The 23,560-nt window shown below is 40.2% G+C and overlaps 1 protein-coding gene across 2 annotated transcripts in view; it reads left to right on the top strand.

Moving 5' to 3' along the window:
- Window positions 1-401: 401 nt before the first annotated feature.
- The window catches only part of erbin (erbb2 interacting protein), a 52,078-nt gene continuing 28,919 nt past the window's right edge, over window positions 402-23,560 (top strand). For both annotated transcript variants that reach the window (XM_053447769.1, XM_053447770.1), the window contains exons 1-2: window positions 402-1,062; window positions 9,865-9,930. The gene's annotated coding sequence lies outside the window, so the exon portion shown is untranslated. The remainder of the gene's footprint in view (window positions 1,063-9,864; window positions 9,931-23,560) is intronic.

A 23,560-nucleotide genomic window follows, 5' to 3' on the forward strand; every position in this document is an offset into this window, starting at 1 on the left:
CCTGCAGGTAGGGAATTTAAATCACACACTAGGGGGCGCCTCAGGATTGCAATGGCCTAGTTTATGAGTTTATAGGGAAGAAAAAAATAAGAATTGAATCCCTAGTATAACTATTTTCTCCATTTAAATAAAAAGAAAAATTTCTTTCCTTGTATTCCAAGAAACTGCGATAACAATTTCGTGGATGGATGTGGATTGATTTGATAAAAAATGTTTAAAAAAACTCGATTTCTATTTCCGTTTTTGGTCCATCTTTTATATCGTTAAGATCGAAATAAGAAACAAATGTCTGCTGGGCTGTGGACGAGGGGAACCGGGGGGACAGAGTGAAAGTGTGCGGGTGAGACAGTGAGAGCATCGTCGTCCCTGGAGGAGGCGTTTGGAGCTGGACTAGAGGCGGACAGCCGGCCCCCTGGTGCAGGCGCAGAGGTCGCGGGGAGAAGGAAGCAGCAGCCGCGTCGTGTTCCTCTGAAAGCAGCCTGGATGTAGCGCAGCCCCTCCGCTCCGGCCGACCTGCGTTTCTACCTTTCATTAGCACCGTCGCCATCGCTGCAGATGTGTCTTCTTCCAAACGCGGAGGAAATAATGAGCGAAAACATCTGGGCGCGGCACACTTCAGAGGAAGCTGCTCGGCTCTGTCGGAGGTCGTTTTTGCCTTTTGTATTTCCTTGCTGAATGTCGTGGACATTTTGGATTTAGTTTTACTTCTAAGTGCTCCGCGTCGTGAAAGTCGCACACATCGCGGACCCGGATTTGTCTGGTCGCTGTTTGCTTCGCACTCTTCCGGTTGTTGTCTTTCAATTGAGTAGCTCGGATATTTAAAACAAAAGTGAGGACAGAAGAAGCTTCGGCTCGTCGGGAGAACTTGAGGAGACGGTGCCTCTTTAAGTGGGCAGCGTTAGCTAGCTGCTAACACTAGCCCCCCCCCCCCCAAAAAAGGACCCGCACTGAAGTAACCACAAATCTCGCTAATGTCCACTTGCTTCAGTATTTCTCTGATATTCGCAGCTCGCCCACAGCCCGGACACCATTAACAGAGACAGCGACTCCACGTTGACCGAGGTGAGTCTATTTTGTTTGGGCTAGTTTTCTGCCTTTTGCCTGTGGGGCCCCACACAACATGCTAACACCGATGCTAGCTGCGAGCGTAGCGTCCAGGACCCGTTCTGGTGCTGTGTGGTCCCGTCACTGAAACAATGGTTGTGCGACTTCACACGAACTCGGCTGGTTCGTGAATTATTCGAGTCACATTTGTTTAAATTAAAAAACACTGTTTTTTAAAAGCTAGAGAGATGTTTAGGCAGCTGTTTTTTTTTGCACATCAACAGCTGGACGTGGTTACATATTTTCACTGAGGCTCCATTGGTTGTCTGTGTTAAATCGCGTCCACACGTCCAGTAAATAGCCTGATTTTATACCAAAATGAACAAAGCATCGCAGCACATGCATCCCTCTGTCGTCTTTCCAACAACAGCCGCAGTCACATCTTTTGTTGCCGGAGCATCTTCACTGCGCCGCGGCGGACGGAGCAGGGATTAGCCTCGTCTGCACTGCAACATATCGGTGTTTTAATTTTCTCACACGCTTCGCTAATCAGATTATTGCCCCCCCGCACCCCCTCCCCAGTTAACTCTTAATGTAATTTAATCCCGTTAAGAATCAGAAAGATGCGGAGGGAGCTAATCTCTGTTTGATTAGAGGAATTTAACAATTCCAGCCACTGTGTTTTTCCCCCTTCGAAGTGTGTGTTAGTCACCGCTGTGGGGAAATGCTGTCAAGAGCAGCAGCCCCGAGACACCTCGAGAGGACATGACACAAACAACCATCAGGTGGAAATAGCAGCAGGTCTGCGGTCGTTTTTCAGCTCATATCATCGAGTGCTTTGTGGTTCCAGCACGACACAATGCGTGCAATCTAGATCTTCTCCTTATCTGAATAATAATCTACAAACCCATGCAGATGATAAACTGAGTTACACATCCCTGTAGATGATCTCCCGTTGCAATGCAAAACAAAGTTGACCCAGCTGGACCAACCCAGGAAGCTGCTGTTTGTTGCCATAGAGAGAATGCACTTGTATGTTATGATACACACACTGCGTGAACTTTGAAAGGCAGGTGAATTTCCTGCTTCTTGCAACACAGCGACAAGCCTCTGCTGCCTTAAACCTCATACCTTGAATTTGATGGCTGCCATTGCCGCGTCATAAAACGCACACTAGATCTGATCAGCCTTCAAAGGGAATTCTTGGTATGGTGATAATAATGTAAACAAAGACGAGGATCTGCCAGCTGCCTCTTGTCATTGTTGTAGGCCCACAATCCAAGAGCGGGTAGCCAGCTGCTTGTAGATGATTAGCCAGGTATTCATTATAATGCTGACTGGTGGAATGCATAATGTTAAACTTCAATGTGTCCAGACTTTGTGGTAATGTCCTCAAACTATATGCATTCACTGTTGTATTAGTCGCTATAGTGCATTTTTTTGATAGTTCATTGAATTAACAGCAAATGGTATTATGTAAGGCTATATATATACAAAATAAATCACAGAAACATGCACATAGTCTTGTGACAGCGGTAACTCTCCGATGTGATGTTGAATTCCAATGTTGGTGGAGCCTTTCATTTATCAAGTTTCGCATTTGATCATTTACAACAGACCTTATCTTGAGTCCTAGATAAGGTTCCCTCAAACAAAGGCCCTTTACTGTACTGTTCTTTTTCTCACAACAGTTTCAAAGCAGTGCCCTTACAGATACTCGTCCAGCAGTTTGTTGTGCCACTCGGAGACAGAAAAAATAAAAGACTTGTCAAAGGCTTTCAACTGACGTCGCAAAGCCACATTTCCTTATCTTCTCCAAAAATGTTACTCTGGCTGCATAATAGTTAATCCAAAGTCCATAATGCTCCCATTGTGAATTTTCCCCCTATCTTTGTATCTCACTTTGGGTTGAACAAATAAAACTCCCAAGAATTAGGCCGCGGTCACCAAGGTTAAAACCCTTTTTCCCATTTAAACAGCCTGTCATTGTATTGTTAAGCGATTCTGAACTCTTCCTGGTTTCCTCAGGTGGCAATATATTATCTTCTTGAAGTTGATTGACTTCTGGTCTGATGACCAGCTTCAGAGAGCTTTCTATATTTTTACTTATTTCTATGTATACAAACAGAGTGAAACTAATAACTAATCCCGTTGGAACATGGCAATAACAACCTGATGTATTGTTAAAGACCCATTTCGACAAATATATCAGCTGATAATAGTGTGAGGCAAGTGGTTCATTTCAATTATTTTTACTTAAGGTTAAGTATTCAGAGTAATGTAACTTGACAAAAGGCATCACATCAGTGAGTGTCCTGTAATGTAATTGGCACGTTCATGTCATCGTATAGGTTTGCTTTACAAGTCACTGAGAGGAAGACCAACCCTGTACCTTTTGATTCTTCTGTGTGTCACATCTATTCCCACAGACAGAGTCAACACAGAGTTAAAACATTTCTGCTGCACCGCTCCGCTCTACACACAGTTTCAGTGTTTGAACTGGTGCAACATCTTTGTTTAAGCTGTTAGTAATAATCATGTATGTGCACGGACTGGTTTGGGTAGAAGTTTGTCTTAGTCATGTTTTTCTATGAGTACCTCCATGAGCCTTCTTAATTCCTACAGAGGCCGCTGGTGGAATGAGTTGTTGGCTGCAAAGAAGTGCGTTCCTTCTACTCCCTCGAATGAGGTGAAAGTGTGCAACAAACAATGGATGATTTAATTGTGGGCGGTAACTTAAGTTTTGAATTGGTAATTGTAGTCATGTGGCAGAAAAGCAAAGTCATGGGATTACTCAGCCACCTGAGGAATCCTATTCGTAGCACGAGGAACTGAGAAGAAGATCACAATGAGCAGGTATTTAACAGGTGTTACCAAACAGCTGCAAACTTTGTATGACTGCAGTTCCTTTCTGAGGATTGCATTGGATTAGTCGGCTATTGCTAAATATTAGTTTTCAGAGTCACAGTAGTGGCACATGACTCTTAAAGGTAGATCGCCTTGAAATGGATGTATCTCTTTTCGTACAGGCTGTCTTCAGACCTGGAATGCGTTGATGGTACCTCTGCCAAGGAGGTTATGACAAAAAAAACAACTTGATGGATTTCCATGAAACGATGGAAGTATGGGTCAGAGAAGAACCCGTACAAGTTTTGGGGAATCGGGCAGGCTATAGTTTTTCAGAGAATAATTCAAGGATCTTTATACAGAAAAATGAGGCAAATTTAGTGAACTGATATCTGTGTGTGAAATTTGGTGCAGCTTGATTGAATATATGGGAATGTTGGGCCTTGGCAGACATATGCGCTCTAATGAGTGCCATTCCAGTTAATAGCCTGTTTCAGACCCACTGATTCACTCAGCCTGCATTAAAAGCACTATCACAAGTTTTTGTGCCAAATTATACTTTTCTTGAAGAAATACATTTGTTGTGACATCAAGTGCTTGTGTCCTTTAAATTTTTTTTCCCCCTATCGTTACTCATTTGGACAAAAATGTCTGTTCTTCTTGGTGTTTGTTTGATTGATTTGTTTTGTCACTACATGTGCTGCATGGGACTTAGCTCTATACTCTAAGGAAAGATGGTGGCATCCCACCAACATTTGAAGGAACTCTTAGTTTGTCATGATGATAAATCAGTCAGAGCTGAAGACAGCGTTTATAGATTTCCTTTTCTTGGTCTGTTGCCCAGTAGCGTTTAAAGCTGACCTAACAAATAGCAGGTATGTACATTTATAACTGACAGATATCAATGTTTAATGAAAAGCCTGTTAAATACAACAAAGGAAGGATAGTTCATAACAGACTTTGACGGGGTATTTGTGGAAATGTACATAACAATTTGACATTCCAGTCTATACATTTAACACATACATACAGTACATCGATACATTCAGACCTCCCTCATCATTGCTCTGCTTTTGTGACCCAATTAGAAGAACATATGTCTGTTCCTTCAGTCTTCTGTATATCAGCAGATATTTTCAAAAAAAAATCCCCCCTCAATTTTGTTTCTTCTGTCTAAATAAGAAACCACATAGGAGCCTGCTGTGAAGGGCTTCCATTCACCCGTTGCATAATGTATCTGAAAACTAAAATGAAATATATTACTGGTACTGGTACAGAGAATATGACTGAATTCTCTAGAGGAACTTATGTAATGGAATAATTTTGAAAGGGTTTTGTTTATGGAAATAGAGAAGAGGAAAGAAAAGAGTTCTCACAAGTAGATCTTGTAAGAACTGCTCTGTTGTAACATCACCTATAGAGCTGCCTCCATACAGTAACCGTTTTTGAGTGCAGAATTCTGTTCAGTGTCTATCCACATAAAGTAAGAGGTCTGAGCATTGGGCACAGAATAAAGCAAACGGCACAATGTTGATTTATAGTCATGTATTTTATATAACGGTACCACATGATGTTTTATGTCCAAAATTCCTAACAGGCATAAGGGAGGAAAAGGGAGGGAAGGCTTAAGTAATAACCTTAGAAATAGGCTATTAGCAGGCAGAATGATAGAAACACTATTTTACTGCACATAAGGTGTTTTTTCGCTGAATGTGAGAATGAAACCTGCAAATAAAATTCCCTGAGAACTTTATGTCTTACCAACCTGGTTTCGGCCAACCTGGTTTCTCTCTAGTCATATTCACTACAGAAGAACATGCAGCCAGATATCCATTAATAAGTTATTTTTAAATATTGTTTACTGTAAAATTCTCCATCGGCGAGGCTAGATACAACCTGCAGTTTTACTAATCCTCTCTTATTTGGCACCAGACTGTAATTTGATTCATGTGTGATTAGTCATACATTTTCAGCTACTCATAATTTCTCTTGCCAGTGTAAATGACTTCATCTGGATCTGTCTGCTGCATGTGGTGGACTGTTTGTCCATGTTTTGTGGCTGGACCGGAGAAGGTTTAACAAAAACAGTCGATAATCAGTGTCATGAGAAAGGTGGCCCAGGATTGATTTCCCGCTAGTCCGGGGTGATGACGAGGCACAGCGTCCTTAAGGAACAGTCTCAGATCCGGCTCTGGCCTAATACCCTGTATTCATATGAACCTAGCGGTTTTTACATTCAGTTATGATAGATAGCAGCTCAAGACTGTTTTCAGTATGTGCCTCGAACATATCTGAACTTAAGCTCAGATCATTTTCTCCCGCTCACAATGCAATTTACCACATGCGTCACATTTTCTATGACCAAAAATGGTCCTTTAAGATGCAGTAGTTTCTCTTCTTGTGTCTCAGACTAAAATGTTTGTTATATCTAACATTTATTTTATACTCTACATGTTTAAGGAACCGTTTTTTGCTCCTGTTGCTGAAAGAGATAGCGCTATATTGATGGTACTTATAGAACATCATTATCGTGATTATAACTGGCTAAACAGACACAGTAGTCCGCACCTTGTTTACTAACCCCAATACACTATAGGCTGCGTGTGATCTCATGGGACAGGTTACAGTTAGGTATCGCTCATTCTTTGTATGTTTACCACTTGTAGTAAAAGACTCACAAGTCGTGGTCATTGCCAGCTTTAATTGCAGTCTGTGAGCGAGCAAATCTAAATTTGGTTTGCTGTGTTCTGCACAGTCTATTAGCAGAGCAGATGAACTCAATTGTCTGGTTGAGAACAGAAAGACCAGTATTACTCATAGTCAATTAGCCCAGTAATGAAAAATAATGTGATTATTACCATAGCAAACAAAACAAATAAACAACTGTATTACTTGGCTCCATTTGTGTGATTGGCCTCTTAAAGAGCAGAAATAAGCCCTGCCCTCCTTCAGTTTAAAAAGCTAGTTACATAATTTATCACACGACTGGATAGTTTTCTTTCTAATTACACCATAATGGTTTCTAAAAAAATACAAATGTATGAGTTATCTGAAGATGTTGCTTAGACTGTGGGAGTGTAGTTTCATTATGGAACCGAAATCTCTTCTTTTTTTTTTTTACAGTTCTCACAATGACACAAAAGATCTCTAATGTAGTGTTTCGGTGACTTGGTGTGCAGCGCTTAATTGCTCCACTGCTGCTCTCTGTCTCGCCCTCTTTTACACACATGTCTGCTGTGTCTCAAATTGGAAACTTTAGTATAATCACATGCAGCACAGTATACTCGATGATCTAGTGCATGAGTTTTGGCCATAGCCTGTATATAACGATGGGCGACATGGATCCACTTCCTCAAGAAATGAAGCTAAAATATCCCAGGCAGTAGCTATCAACAATACCAACCCTCTACTTCAGGATGGATGCTGCCGCTGCTTCGGGATCGGGGCAGGCGCACAGCATATGTCCTCGCTCCTGCACACACTTTGCACATTGATGGTGGACGCCGTAAGAGGTTCTCGGGACCCGTTCGGTACTTAGGGTTCTGCTTTGTGTTAGTTTGGATCCCCCTGGAGTTTGAGACGCTGACTTATACAGAGCGACATAGACGAGCAGACATAAACAAGCGAACACGAGCAGAATCACTTGTTGACCGGTGTTGTGCAGAGTTCTGTCTGCCCGCCGAGACCTACATGCACCTCGCGGGCATGAAAAATAAGCTACCTTTCATAATCATCTCTACAGCAATGTACAAATATACATGTAAAAACTACTGTACTGTATAATCGAGTTTGTTGGAAGAACTTATATTTATGGGCAGTTCTGTCTCACTACTGATCATTTCATTCATCCAACACTCGAGAAAAGAAGTGGATGCAAACCTCAGCAATTAATTAAATGCACAACTGCCAAATAATTTATTTACAATGCATCTTTATTTTCTAGAGATCTATAAACCGAATTGCCTTTTTAAACGTTTGTTTCGACTGTATAAATATCAGGTCAATAATGCTGAAATAGCTGGGGATACTTTACATAGCACCAGTTCTGCATCGAGCCGCACATTGAGCACTTCAACACTAAATAACGACACTTAAAATAAAGTATGATAAGAAAATATGTGTTTTAGCAGAGGCTTTGTTTGTTTGAGTTAGCGATTTGGGATCTTTCCACGTTTCAACGCCTCAGAAATATTGCCTTATCAGACCAATCACAAGGAAATCTTACTTAAACTGAGTCTGATAAATCTATGACAGTATTACATCAAATAATTTATCATTATTGATAAACCAACACCGACAAACAACAATATATAGTTTTAAACCGAACGTTGGCGTAGAGATGGTTGCAACTGGTAGTGGGTTTCCGCTGTAGCTATGCATGCTCTCGCGAGGTGCATGAAAGTCTCTGCACAGCACTGGCGCCGCGGGGGTGGAGGGGGGGTCAGTGCAGCCCACGCTGGTAATAAAAACACCTAGAAGAAACACTGATAACGTTGGCAGAGGCACATGAATCGTATTGTGCAGAGTACATTTTAGACAGAGCTCATAAACATAGGGCACAGGTGTTTTCCTTCAACCAGATACTCCTGGTTTCTAAGTGTGCTCGCGATGGGGCTGTCTCTATGGGGGGAGATGCTGTTGCTGTGGCAGCAGTTTTCCCCTTCCCCCACAGATCACAACCCCAGTTTGAAAATTGACACTTCTCTTGCTTTATTCATCTGTGCGACGGAGAGAACTTTTGTCTGGCGAGATTCAGAATCCCAAATAGATGGGATGAGGATAAAGGCACCAAAGAGGAAGTGGAGCAGAAACTAATGAGTGTCAGTGCAGTCCAGTGTGTTTGCAGCTGATTGGGAGACTATGAATAAGTCAAAAAAAATTCTTTCCCCTCCTCTTTTTCACTGCCTCTTTCTCTCCCCCTCGTTCCTGCTCTATGGCTCTATTGTCCTCGATCAGGATAGTGGAGGGATGATCCTATCTTTTAGCTGGCTCAGATTGTCTCAGATCAGCTGGCAAGGCTAATGCTTTACCAGACATGCACGAACAACACTCGCGTATTGTTGCTCTGACCTGGGAAGCAAGATCATGTCACATGTCAAGTCTTATTCTTGTTCAGCTTCTTGTTTTTTGTAGACAAACTCTATGAATGTTAGTTTAAATTAGATTTTTTACTACTGTCTCGAACTGTTCAATCGTGATCGCATTCAGATTTTTGTAAATGTTTAACTCGCAACATTTCAATGTTTTGACGGGAAAAAATTAGACTTGCAGAAAGAGTTGGGCATGCTGAAAATATAAAACGTGTTGCCTTGTACGTTTTGTGTGTCCCCTCTGGCAGCACTAACTCGGCTTGTAGGAGGAGCTTTTCTATTCCCGAAACTTAATGAATTCAGCCTCCATTCAACAGCTCTTTCTAGTTTACTGACAAATCTGCTGACAAATCATATTTTTGTCGAACATACTGAACTATGAATTTTGACCCAAATTGCTAATTAACATGCACCATGTAACATGGACATAACACAAAATAATCTGATCTCGTCTGTTTAGATTTGGGCAGTTTTTGTCTCCTCTCACAAATAATTAGACAATTGATCATGATATGTAGCCTCTTGTTTAATTGATACACTGAAATCATATTTTTACCTATAAATCATATCAAAATTATACTTTTTTTGTATATTCACACATTCATCTGATGAAGTTGGTTTATTTCTCAGATGAGTCTTCAACATACTGTTGTAACTTTTGCTTGATTATCATTTTAAGGTAACGTACGGTCAACTATAAATGGACCAAGTTCTATCAGTACTTCAAGTTTTGTAACATCAATCCATGATTATACTTATAGCGACAACAGGAACATTTATATACGTTTACAATGGGGCCTAAACATTTTGATGATTGCTAGTGGTTTAATTGCCCTCATCTATGTTTGGTGCTTAATTTCTCTTTTTTCATTGTCTTTTTTAGATAAGCAAATTGTTGCTTTCATCTGCCATCCACTGGCATCCAGGCGCTTGAGTCCTAAATGACAAGGTATGTAAAGAACCTTATTTATTTCATGAAATTTTCCTTTCTTAGAATCAAATGTTCTATATATTCCCTCTGCAACTCTAACCTGCAGTTAACAAAGATAACACTTTCTGGCTTTTATTTTGTTATATTTAGTAGGTTTTTGGCAGTTACCCAACATGTCACATTAAATACATCAGCAGTATGCTGAATCTTTTATGGAGTTTGTATTTTTGGATTCATATCTAAATTCTTGAAGTAACCCTGTCTGTATGAATAGTGTTCATCTGATGTAATGTCGAACATTAGTCCAACTCTAACAAGAAACAACAGGACGGCCCCACCCTATTCTCCTGGAGGCCAAGCGACATGATACACCTGCCAAACTAGCTCTGTCCTCATTCAGCATCCTATTTCAACCTAAAAAGGTCAGGAAATGGCTACCCCCTAGACACTGTTCAATTTAAAAATATTTCATGATCAGTTCACTATTCACAGCGACTGACCTGTGTGACCTTGATACAATAGTGCAACTGTAGTACTTGAAACAGCAAAGATATCATGTTTAGCTAATATAATCTGATATTGGCAGTATGAAATTCAAGACTGATGGTGTAGTTATTGTGCCCTCACTTTGTTCATGTGCCTTAACGTGCTCATTTTCTGCCTCTGCTTCAGTTAAACCTGGTCAGTCAAAGAATTTGATAATTACTTCTACTGTGACAGTTTTCCCTCAAAGATAAGTTATGGACCCTCAAGAACTGTGAGCTTGTTAATTCTAATAGGTCGTAAATTACCTATTAGAAAAGGGTCCTCAGAGTGTTGACTGTTCATACACATGTCATGTTGTCCATAACTTGTCTTTTCCATGTTATTTGATTGAATATTGATCAATCTAAATGGTAAAAGTACATGTTCAAGAATTTTTTCACAGTAGCTTGTTTATTTATTTCTCACTGATGTATATTCAAGGGGTAATTCTTCCTGTAAGTTTGGTTTTCATTGGTTATTTGATGCTATAAACCATTGACAGTTGAGACTGACTAACATTTGGTCGAGCGCCTCTATCGACAAAACCTCTGGATCATGGCTCAATCTCCCTGATTGCTAAAACGCAGACTCTGGCAGACCAACGATGTTGTTGAGGTATATCCGAATTTCTGGATAGCAGGAGATCAGGGAGATGCACTGTCCATCTTTATTTCAAATCTATGGTCTTGGCCAAATGATGGGGGGAAAAGACTTAGTAACCACAACATAAAACCAGGCAGGGTAATTTCATTCGGCCTGTTTAGAAGAGTTCATTTATTTTCTATATTTTATTATTTTCATGGGCAGATCAGCCGCTGCATTAAACCATTTACCTGTTTTAATGTTGTAGTTGAACTGCATACATCAGTTAGTAATAGAAACCTTTTAAGATGGCTTTAGATTTCTCTCCTTTCTAGTCAGGATTTAGTCAAACATACATGTTTCCTGCTACGGTTCGCACAAATGTCACTGCATTCAGATAACAAGGTTATTCAATTTGACCAAACTCATACTCTATAGATAACACATTTCTTCACGTCGAGACAGTCCCCCAAAGCCATAAAGTGTCTGTCTCGTGGACGCTATGGATGCAAGTCTTATGACCCGCAAAGTGAAGTCAACACAACTGAATGACAGGCTGCCAGTGATGTTATGTCAACTCGCTGCTACTTGAGGCAGCTCTTTTTCTTAGCTTTGTATACAGGAACCGGTTTGCCTTTCAAAGCTGAAGGACTTTTGCCTTGTCTGAATTGCAGTATTTCCACATTTACTTGTTTGACTACTTGGCTTTTCCCATAACTCATAACCATGTTGTGTGCATACGGTTCACTTCGCTGCAGGCTTGGCATTTATCCACCTCCGAAACTTGGATTCAAACCAATGTCAACATTCTAGTCCCTCATTTGTTTATTGATGAACACCAAAATATGTTGGGCAAAAATCATTGATGGACTGCTACATGGTGACTATGGGACTACATTATGTGAGTGCACTTTCAGCACTGTAATCAATACATGCCATTTTAACAACTGTTACAGCACCATTCAGCCGCACATGAGCAGTGGTGGGCTATTGCTTTCAGATTTTCACAACCATTTGAAATAAGTAGAAACCTGTTTGTGTTGCCCTCCTTTATATATCTTGACTATGCAGTGTGAAAAAACCCAAAGTGCCATTCAAATCGACAACATTTTTTCCTTAAGACTGTGCATCACAACGCTGTAGCATTCTACACAATGAACAGTGTTTTCTACAATTCTATGAGTCTAAATGGGATTCGTGAATATGAGCTGTAAATATTAAAATGTGTATGATTTGCACAGCTATATTCTACAGGATTCAAACAAGTGAAATGTGGCAGTTGTCTGCATAGATGCATGCTCTGACCTGAATGCGTCTAACCTGGTTATTGAGACTTGGCAAACTGCATCTCACTCCCTTCGTCATTCTGTCTCATTGACTAGCAGACGAGCATCTGTGTATGATACCTCGTCCTTCATAGCTTTCCACTGCATCATCTGTCAAACATGGATATGACTGAGCGGTTTTAGTAACTGCTTAGTGACTAATACACTGTCCAATTAATATGGAACTTGCTGTAAACATAGATTTCAAGTAGCACACATATCAAAAGCAAGATATTTACCTCCGCTGTGTTAAGATTTAATATAGCCATCGCCTTTATGTCCATCTTGCTAATTTACCATCCATTCCCTTTGCTTTTTCCATTGCCGGCCATCTGTGGGAGTAGCCTAGATTATTAGCCCTGCAGCTCCTCTTGAGCTCTGTGAGTTGGAAACGGAACAAGCAACACTGGTCTATAGAACATACTCGGCTCAGTGTAAAGAGCAATCATCTGCTTCTCTTGTACTTCACGGTTCAAAATAAACTGTTACACTAAATAAGAACTGTATATTCAAGTGTCATGTGGAACTGATCTCTGAGCCGAATGAACTCTGACACCTTTTTTTTTTGTGTCTGTCACATGCTGTACATAGGTACAATAACATTACAACTAATGCAAATTCGATTGAAATTAAATTTACATAAAAAATACAGGCTGTCTCACAACTTTGCATGTCTTCCTGACTCAAATGTTTTATATAAAACCCAAAGTAACAATGGTGACAGTATGTACATGTTTAGACAGCCTCATTTCAAGAAGGGAATAACTATTGAAGTTGAAAAGTAATTTGTAATCAATTTAAAATTACATTTAAAATGTCAGCAAATTATCTGTTATTTTGCTGTCTTTATAAATGTTCAGTTGAAACAGCTGAGTGTTGTTTATGTTAACAAAGTCACAACACTATGCATAAAGACATTCTGGTGATTTTACAGTATGTGAGGAGGCGTAATGAGCAGCTGCTGTACCACTAGTGCAGTTATATTTAACTGCATTAAGATGATAGCTTGGCTGTTAAGGAGCACTGTAAACTTGAATTGGTTAGGTTCAGCCAAATAATGTTGCTTAACTGTCGTGATGATTGATTTCATGATACAAATAGAATGCCTATATCCTTTTTTAAGCCATTGAATATGGGCAGACAAAGAACCAGAATATAATGACACTAGACCATACTTCATAAACATTATTTACTGCAACTTTGTTAAGAGCTAGTCTCATTGTTAAGGGTCTCCTCTTTGCAGCAAGGAATCCTGGAGGCTCATATTTAACTTGATCTCATATTTAAGTAAGAACTTGCCGGCAGAAGATAATTTTGTGCAACTATTTATAACCAGCAGAGAACTTTCCCTCTTTGCCCTGGTTAGACTGAATGAGTTCATAATGAAGATGAAAATACTAAAGCAATCCAGACCATTTCAGGGGACCTCTCTCACCTTTGATTTTCTACATACACACATGTACAAATGCATTATGTAATGCACTGTCTAGTAACACTCCAGTTATAGGTTTCGGTTAGGTTATTCTTGAAGCCAGTTTCTACTAGTTAATCTATTTGATATACCTCTGGGGTAAAGGGAATCCCCAGCAGTTATTTAAATTGAGAAATTGACCAAATATAGATGATGTGACATTCATGAAAACCTTTTACGCAAAACCTAAACCTTGCTGGCGTAGCAGGTGAATTTTAGACCTGCTCATCATGTTGCAGCTCTTTATTTGCTACAAAGTAGATGGTTTTTTGGTGTGTTTGTATCATAAAGACCTTGAATGTTGGGGTTATCAAGTTATAAGGGAAATGGTAGCAGAAAAGTGGCCGAAAAAGGCATATGAGTGGGTAAGGAAAAAATAATGCTTTGCTATAAGAGGCAGCATACTTGCATGAGATAATGCTATAGTTAATTCAATAAGGCAGCTTTGCTCTTTGTCAAGTCTAATACCTGCTAGCATTTGTCAATAAACAAGGGTTTTCTGATTAGAAGTTTTTCTTGGTTTCACATAGAATACAAAGCAAGCGAATTTAATCAATTATATTTACCAGATATAGTACATTTTGCTGTGCTGCACACATTTAACAAACTTCTCCTGTGGCTTAGATTCAACTTGCTCTACAAAGTGATCAATACTTGCAGATAAAACAGTGTTTTAAAAGAAGCTCCCCCACCTAGTTTTCTCATTTCATGAGGCAAGCCTAATTCCTCAGGACAGATGTTTACAAGAAGCTCTTGTTTGACAATCTCATGCTTTTTTGATGACATCTCATGCTTTTTTAGTAAATACAATTTATTGTATGGACTTTGAAATAGTTTACATCAAGTGTCAGCTATGGTGAACTTTTCACACAGGATACCCTGGTGTTCACATCTCAGCAGAATTGTTATCAGCCTCCATTAAGCCAGGAAGTGGTTTTCAGAGAGAGACACACAACAAGGTACTTATGAAAGGCTTTGGTTGTATTTCAGATGTTGATTTTCGTGGACAGGAAAGAGTTTTTAATGCAGTGATTCACTAACTTCTAGTAAAAAATATTTATGTAGATTTGTTATATAGATGTAGCTGATGTCATAAACTTCAGAAAATGTCAGTAACCAATTTGCCGGACATTTTCTGGAGTTTGCTTTTCACATCTTTCCCAGATTGTCTGGGTCTGACACGTTTGTATTCTTCCATTTCTGTGACCGCCGAATTTTCAAAACATCATCACGCCCACTGGCTCACTTTAAATTTTCTGGCCATTTTACTAGGTTGGCCCGCAGGAAAAGTTCTGGAATATGTCTGGAGCCACTGACCCGGTACATATCCATTCTCACATACAGCCCCTCCAGAAAATGTCCGTACCCCAGTGCCTGAAAGCAGCCATAGAAACTATTTAGACTGGGATGAAGTGAATTACTGATGCAGGCATTCTGAAATTCCACTCAGATAATAGACTGTTGTTGTTGCTGCCAGTAAAATAATCCATTTATTCAAGCTGTTCAGAATCTGATTGCTGTCATTCTCTACAGTCAATTCATTGTAGCATATTGCTTAGTCGATCATGATAAAGACTGTGTGACAACACTTGACAAAATTCAATGAGCCCTACATATTGGTCTTTCAATAATTTTTTCATTATAACAGCAACGAAGATGCACATCACAAGTTACAGAGACTCAAGTTTTGTCACATACTGTGATTAGAATCCATGTTTAAAGATATTAAGCCAATATATCACTAAGCTTACACTAATGTGGTTCAAGTTAATCCTGCACATTCCCCTTTAAATGTATCAAATTTCTGGTAATTAGCAGATCAAGTAAATGTTATTAAGCCAAGGATGCTCTATATATATTTTTCATTTTGACATTAGTGGACTTGGTGAATTGCAGGATAGTCTGCTACCAGCTTGCATGAGAGGTCATAAGATAAACATGCTTATTAATCATCGTGTTACATGGGAGAGAGGACATAACCTTTGGAAGTGGACTGTCTCAGCCCTCTTCTTTCTCCAGAGGATCCATGATATCTCTATAGCCTCAGCGTTGTGACGGCCGGAATAATTGGAGTGAAAATACGACTGCATTCAATTGCCTCAGGCCCATCTGTGTCCAACAAAATGACGAGGGGATTATTAATTTGCGTAATTATGATAGTGATCTCTAAGGGAATTGAAGACACTATGGATTGAGACCCCTGCACCATGCGACAGGCTGAGAGTGCAGATAGAAAAATATTAGCCAAACATATTATAATATCACATACTTTGTTTTTTATTGGGCAGGAAAGACAATTATTGATATATCCAACCAGTACCATGAATGGGGAAGGGAGCTCATGAGTGTTTGTTAGACATCATTGATACACACAATGGCTGGTTCAAAAGAAAACTACAAAGGAACCCTTTTTTAAATGGAGATTTTAAGGTATATATTCAGTTAAGTATTGAATCCTGTATAAATCGCAAGGTTTGGTTTTACACAATCATTAAATTGAGTTTTTCAGTCATTTGAAACTCTCGAATAGCGTGAGACAGTGTCATGTGGATAGACCACATGTCAGTAGTGGGGACAAAGTGTGTAAAACTCCACGTCAACTTTTCCCACTGCATCAAAAATGTTTCCATCTGTCCAACTTAAACACCCGAAGTCGACCACTTTCATTAGATTTTGAAACTTTTTTTAAATTAAAATTCTGCCCAAGTCTCCAGGGGTGTGCATAAACAAAGAGTGACCTTGATTTGACCGGAGTTATACAGTTAAACTTTGTTGTATGTTTGTATGTAGCAGGAATGTACTTTTGTGAATAAGATACAAACCCGTAGGGCTTGTTCCAAGACAAACATTAACATTTTAGACAAATAGCCAAGTGTACTAAAGCAGATTGGGGGCGTGTTGTTGTGCGTCATGGTGTGTTGAGGAGTGCATCATTAAACACATTGTCCATGGTCAAAACTGAGTATTGTACGAATGGTTAAGACAGATGGTGGCTTGTCTGTCTAAAGATTTTTCTTTGTAGACACTAAACCATATCTTATACTTCATGAGCCTTTCATTGTGTTAATATGTTCATTTTTAAGATTCTACACAAAGAAACCCCACTGTTATGTGTCCCAAAATATAGAAAGTTTTCAAGTAATATTTAGTTTTTCTCAAGCTCCAGTGTTTACTATATGTACGTATATGTAGGGTACGGTGGCCTGGATGTACGTCTCTCTCTTGTGATTCAGTCTATAGCAACCTGTCTGCCCAGAGTAGAAAATTGGGAAGATGCTGTAAAAGGCACTTTGTCCTTGTCACAGATCAGATTACCTGCCTTCATTTCACCATGAATTCAAAGAAAACAATCATGGTTTTGTTTGAGAGTCACGCAAGACCACTGAGACCAAAGAACGCTGGTGAGAACCAAAACCAAAGGGAGAGTGAAACTGGAACTTCAGGTTCCACTAAGCTGTAAACCCCCACTATGGATACAACAGGCTTGTATTTCTCCCACTTCAGCCGTAAGTCCAGCCATAGTTTAGTACTGCTTAGTTTTTGTATTTGAGGATATTATCCTATGTTTATTTATCAAGGCCATTTGTTTTTTGGGGAGGAAGACAGCATGTCGTCTCTGCCAGTAGTTGTAAAATGAGAAAGTACACATGCATATGGGTCTAAAATGTGCCAGGGAATAGTGGGTGTAAAGAGTATGTACTACAGAACCATGGATCTGTGTGTCTTAGTCAGCTGCTGAGCTGTTGTCCTCTAAGCTCGATATCCCACTGCATTATTGAGAAGTAGCAGTTCTCCTGTTGTGCCAGCTGGAGTTGAATGTAATGCTGTTAATGAGGTACCCAGAGGAGAGACCACCATGAACTGTGTTATACACTGCCCTTCAGTGAAGAGATTTATCCACCCCTTTATGTATCTACACAGATGTATAATTTCTCAAAAGCACTTCCTTGTAAATTAAATGATTGGGCAGCAACAGTTCGCAGATGATGGAAGTCTCCTGTGCAAAATCCCACATGAACTCTGAACGTTTGTGTTAACAAACACTAAATAAAATTTATAGCACTTGACCACTCTCACAGCATTCTGAAACGACTACAAATGGAAAGATACTGATTAGTGTTTGCAAGTTGCGTTCCATAGCAGTGTCGTAACTTAAGTCATTTTCAGACATGACCTGTGGGATTGGCTACAGAATTTACCCGCAGTTTGACTTGCACACATGCACAACGCAGCAGGAGTTTTTCTGCACAGATGCATTCACAACAGAAAAACCCTTCTGCATTGTTCAAGCGAGAGGTGGAGCAGCCAGGTGCAGAAGGCAGATGCAGGAAGTGACGTATTAACTCTGCTGCGGAGATCATGGGATTTTCTTGACAACACAAAGACACCGTCAGCAGCTCTTATCGCCCAAAACTCTTGACAAACACCACTTTTTCACCTCGGTTAGTGTTCGAAGTTCTCTCTAGCCCCTAATCGCTCGCGGTGAATCCCCCGGTGCATTCTCACATCGAATTCTCCTGGATGTCTACAGACTTTATACCAGGAGACCAGGCGAAAAAAGTCAGCAGAAACAGGGAGCCGCTCAATCGGACATTTGCATTCACACGTGCACCTTCCCCATATAAAACAAGGAGTATCTGCAGAGTTCTGTGCATGTCTGAAAGCGGTTTAAGTCTGCTGTCATAAAGTTGGAAATTATGCCATTTAAATCATGTGCAACAAGAAGTTTGATCATAAAATAAGTGTTTGGTGTGTGAATTCTTCTTAGACTCACAGATCGTTGCGGGACTTGGCATGCATATGATCCCATTTGAAAGGGGTTCACGTTTACATTCTAGCATACTGTATAGCCCACTTGCAGTCCGCCCTGTATTGAGGAAGTGACTTCTCCTTTCCCCTTCCTTCACAGACAGAGCCATTGCATGTGTGTTTCACAGGCTCTGCAGGTTATGTTTTGTAGCCATATTGTCTAATATAAAATTTCAGCCGTGTCCTAGCAAACCCGTAGCAGTCCACTTCAATCTGGATCAAAAGCTCCTTTCATAAGGCGAGAGCTAGCCCACACTAATGACATTCTGCCATATCAACCAGACGAGTGCTACTTGCTATAAATATCACAAGCTGCTTGCTACTGTCAAACACTGCACTTGCATTTCCGCTTAACCCATTACACATACTGAGTGTTGGTTATTTCATGTTGTCTGAAAGCTCCATGGCCTTTGACCAGCTCTATGAAGTAGATTAAACAAACATTGGACTTTTAGTAGCAGAGACACATTTGTTCCCAACATATTCTCCTGGATAAAGTGAAACTAGGCCAATGGGTCCTGGTGGGCTACAGTGGAAGGACTAAATGACCGTAGGGAAACACTCAGACATTGCAAGTACGAAATACTTTAGTCAAAGTTTCATGCAGAATTTGCCTCCCATATTTTTCGTTTCCTATAACTATAGTGTGTGGAGCCTAACAACTCCTCTGCCTGTGTTATCAGTCACTTTCAGACAAGCAGTTAAGTAAGCTCTGCGTTTTGTCTTTGACTTCCGGGGTCAGAGAACTGCTTCTACCCTTGACCATCGTCCCTATGGCAACAGCACTGACCCAGGAGGAACTAAAGTTGCAGGAGTGACTGGGGGTTGGTTTCCTGGCTCCTGACTGGGAGAATAGAGTGGGGATCTGTGGCAGGCCTGCCCTCTGGACTGTTTCATTCACTGCTGCAAAGAGGAACCGCCAATGATCATTGCCATTCTGTAGAGTCATACTTCTACCATTCACACAGTACACGGCATGTTTCTTATGCTTTTACCAATTCCCCTGCGATAAGGCCAAGCTCTTACTAGCCCCCCGATTTAGTAAATGTGCTGCTTAAATAAGTAGGCTAAAAAAGAAAATCTTATCTGAGAGCTTAACATGTCTGGAAATCTCTAGTGCTTGTCTTGAACTTTCTCAGTGAAAAAGTCAAAAGCTGTTGATGGACTAAAGCTGGGTGAGTGGAGGCAGTCATCATTCCAGTAACATGTAGGTCAGTGGATAAGCCTATCTATGTTGTATGCAGTGCGGCTCTCATTACTGTGCTGCCTGCCAGATTACTCTTGGAGGAGCTTCAGCCAGACAGATAGACTGCCTTGTTAGGCCATGGTTATCCAGCCCATTTCACTCTCTTTGTCTACTAGAGTAAACGATGCCTCTCTATCTGCCCTCTATCATTTTCTCTATCCTCTGCCTATATGGTAGAAATGCCTAGGTTGTGCAGCAGTGAATTAACTCCTTGTCAATGGTGTGTTATGCAAATGTAAGGTGTAATGCACAGTTTAGAAAATAATGTTTGTACATCTATTTGTTGTATGCCGGGGATCACAAACCTCCGACCTATTGAGTCATTTAATTACCTCTGGTAAAGGTTGTTTTTTTTGTGAACGTATCAATATTGTCAAAGATTTTAGCAAATATTAAAACGGGGGTAAATTGTATGTTTATTGGGCTATTTTCAGCATTGTATTCATACAGTGAGTATTTGCTTGGTACCATGATAGTTTACATGTGATTGACTTAATAACTATTTTGGCCATGTTGGTAATGAGGAAACGTGTTACCCAAAGGTATGGCTTATTAGGTTAGGTTAGTTTATGGTTTGGGATAATAACAGGGCTCTATGGCACAAAGGGAAATTATTAGATTCTAGATTAACAAACTTGTCAGTGGAATCAGTTAGCTTTTGGTCTGGTCTTGCTTAAAGCCACAAATCAATGCCGTTTAGTGCTATCAATTCTTTTGTTTATTGGTACATATTAAAATAGTTGGATTAAAATCGTTAGCAAATGTTAGCATGGTACCCTATCTTAACAAGCAGCATGAAGCACAGTCTGTCTTTGCTAGTTTCATACTGATGCAGTTGTGATCTTGCTGTCATTTGCCGACTTTGTTAAAATGGACTCTCCTACCCATGGTTGGTCCTAAAGTGACGTGTGTTGAGGCAGCAGAAAGCAGTTGTGTGGAAAAAGCCTGGTCAATCGTGGAGTAATTCAGTTATATAAAGGGCACGCTATCAAGATAGTAATACATGCCCAGGTAACCAGATACTCAACATGAGTACACTGCCTCCCCCCCACGCCAGCTTTACTTCAGGGAGCTTTGGTGGAGTCTTGCTGTTGCCATGGTTTGCTGGTACACGTTCACTTTGAACATGAGCAGATCTTTTCCACTGAGTAGCATCCTCTCTTATTACCTGACAAATCCTAAATATTTGGCAATATTTCAAGGTATATATAAATACATGGCTTTCCAAAGGAATAGGAGATGGAGATACGTTTATTGCATATTACACCCAAAACACATAATTAAAGTTAGAGTTGGTAATATGTTTCTTAAAAGCTTATTTTCTTGTGTTGAAATCCTCTTTAGTCACGATAGCAATCAATAAAGTTTTGTGGGACACATTGACTGTGCCCTTGTTATATAGAGGCGTTGGTCTTGTAATGCGGTAAAGTAGCCAGCATACAGATTTCACATCAGTAGGAGTTATCATTAAAAACCCATCCTTAAATTGTGAGATTAAATTCTTCTACCAGCTATAACATGTTTGCCTCTGCTGCCCTGTTATTCTTTCCAACTATATACGTCTCTCCCTTCAGCCTCTCTCATGATCCCTTAATCTGCTCTTGCTGCTAAATTGCTTTCGGTTGCATACCTCACAACTACCCCATATTCTGTTAACCCATACTATGCTCCCTCCTCTTCCAGTCCTCCCTCTCCTCCCACTCTAGCACACGTCATTCATACGCTTGGTGCTTGTTACTCAGAGTGAATGGAGCCAAGCCCTCTGTCATCGTTTTTGGTGATAGACCAGATTAGTCAGTGTATTTATACATGAGTTTCCTGCTGTTATAGCAAATAGTGTGTGGGAGGCTCTTGGTGGGGCATACTTCATGCGAGTGTGGGGATGTTCATACATGCACTCATTTTTAATGAGATTTAGATGAAGGGATACCCAACTGTCCCTCCTGTGAGTCTGATTTATCAATTTGGTATTGTTCCGTCATGATATTTTATTATTATGAAATTGAAAGGTGTTTTGTTGGATTTGTTTAAGCTTAGTAGGAGTTTGAAGTTTTTGGGTTATTCCATGACAACTTGATGGAAAGGTCGCATTTTGAGCATCTCCAAAAACAGTCACCTAATTTGCATTGTTTCTAGAAAGTCCCTCTATGCAGACATACAAAATATGTACAAGTGATATTGAGGATGCTAGGTTGTAAACAGCTGACAAAATTTCCCAGAGAATGACTAGCATAGTTCCACATATAGGCAGACTGTGGGTGTGGCTGATGGCCTGGGTCAAGGCTATCACAATTTGACATCTCCGTTAGATGGTCGGTGTAAGCAGTGAGTGAAGGACTGAGATTATGTGCAGTGGCGGCGCTTAGATTAAGATGAGGGGGAGGAAAAGCCACATTCTCTACACAGACCACAGAACAAAGCCTCTGTTGACCAGAGCACATTCCATAGTGCATGCTGTACTACTGACCTGACTCAAACTATAAAAATATATGTCCATATCCTTGTAGCAAGTTTAAAGGACAGGTTAACAGCTCCTTTCCCATCTGTCCTGCGAGATCTTCCCAAACAGGTTTAAGCCGAAGATATTTTCTTGCTTTTATGTCATTATTTTGCGGTGGAGACAGTTTTGGGATAAAACTAGTCGAGGATTTCCCGAAATGCCGACTGATTCATGGCCTACTTCCCTTCTGCATTTTTACCCTCCACTTCAACTCAAATGAGGCTCCAGTTTATCCATGGTATTGAAAAGCTGCTCATTATACATACCTATGGACATTTTAGAAGTGGAAATCAGCTTTACCACGAATAAATGAGAAAATAGCTTTTTATATCAGGCTCCACTGGGACAAGATCTTTTTTTCATGAAAACTTAAGAGATAAAAACAATTGTCAGGCCTGTTATTTGTATTTTTTTAAGCTATATGTTTTCAGGTCTAAATGATGACTCATTGTCAGTGACCATCTGTAATCTATTTGCAAATGTGAGAGCACGTTGGCAGAACAATACTGGATGAAATATAAGAATTGAGTGTCTATGATGTAACCCGTGGCTGTTTTTGAAATGTCCTACTGAAGTGCCTGAACAGCTATGATGGATCTACTGACAATGTTGGGAAGGTTTCACACCATGTCACATGTCCAAATTGGGACTGCACTTCCATGAGCCCTTAACAACACACAAGTCAACTGTTTAGCCGATAAGATGAAGAGTTTTGGAGATATGCGTCAACATACCGGCAGATTTCCGAAATTAGTAGATATATAGATACCTGGTAAGAGAAAAGGTGGATTAGGTCAAAGAGCATAAGCCTCCTGTAGCTTTACATGATTCTCAAACTTATCAAGTAGTCAAACACTTCAATACCTACTGAAGGTAAACAAAGAAGGTTTCCATGGAAATCCCTGTAACTGTTGAGCGAAACTGGCTCGAGTGGGCTACTACTACTAATACTTCTCTATTACTGAATGTCAGAGACTTTGTACAATGGAGCTGGTGAGTGTATTGCTGTCATGACTTATAATCACATTGAACAAACCTATGAAAATAAGTCCTGGCTTGACAAATACACCAATTCCCCCTTTATATAAGGAACTGAGGGGGTTGGGAATGTGTTCACTGTGTATGCAGGTTATGGTTTTTGACCAGTTCCCTTTTCGACTATATTTGTTTCTGCTTGTTACACTTAAAGC

The sequence above is a fragment of the Pleuronectes platessa genome, chromosome 19 (genome assembly GCF_947347685.1).
Source record: "Pleuronectes platessa chromosome 19, fPlePla1.1, whole genome shotgun sequence".
Taxonomy (NCBI): domain Eukaryota; kingdom Metazoa; phylum Chordata; class Actinopteri; order Pleuronectiformes; family Pleuronectidae; genus Pleuronectes; species Pleuronectes platessa.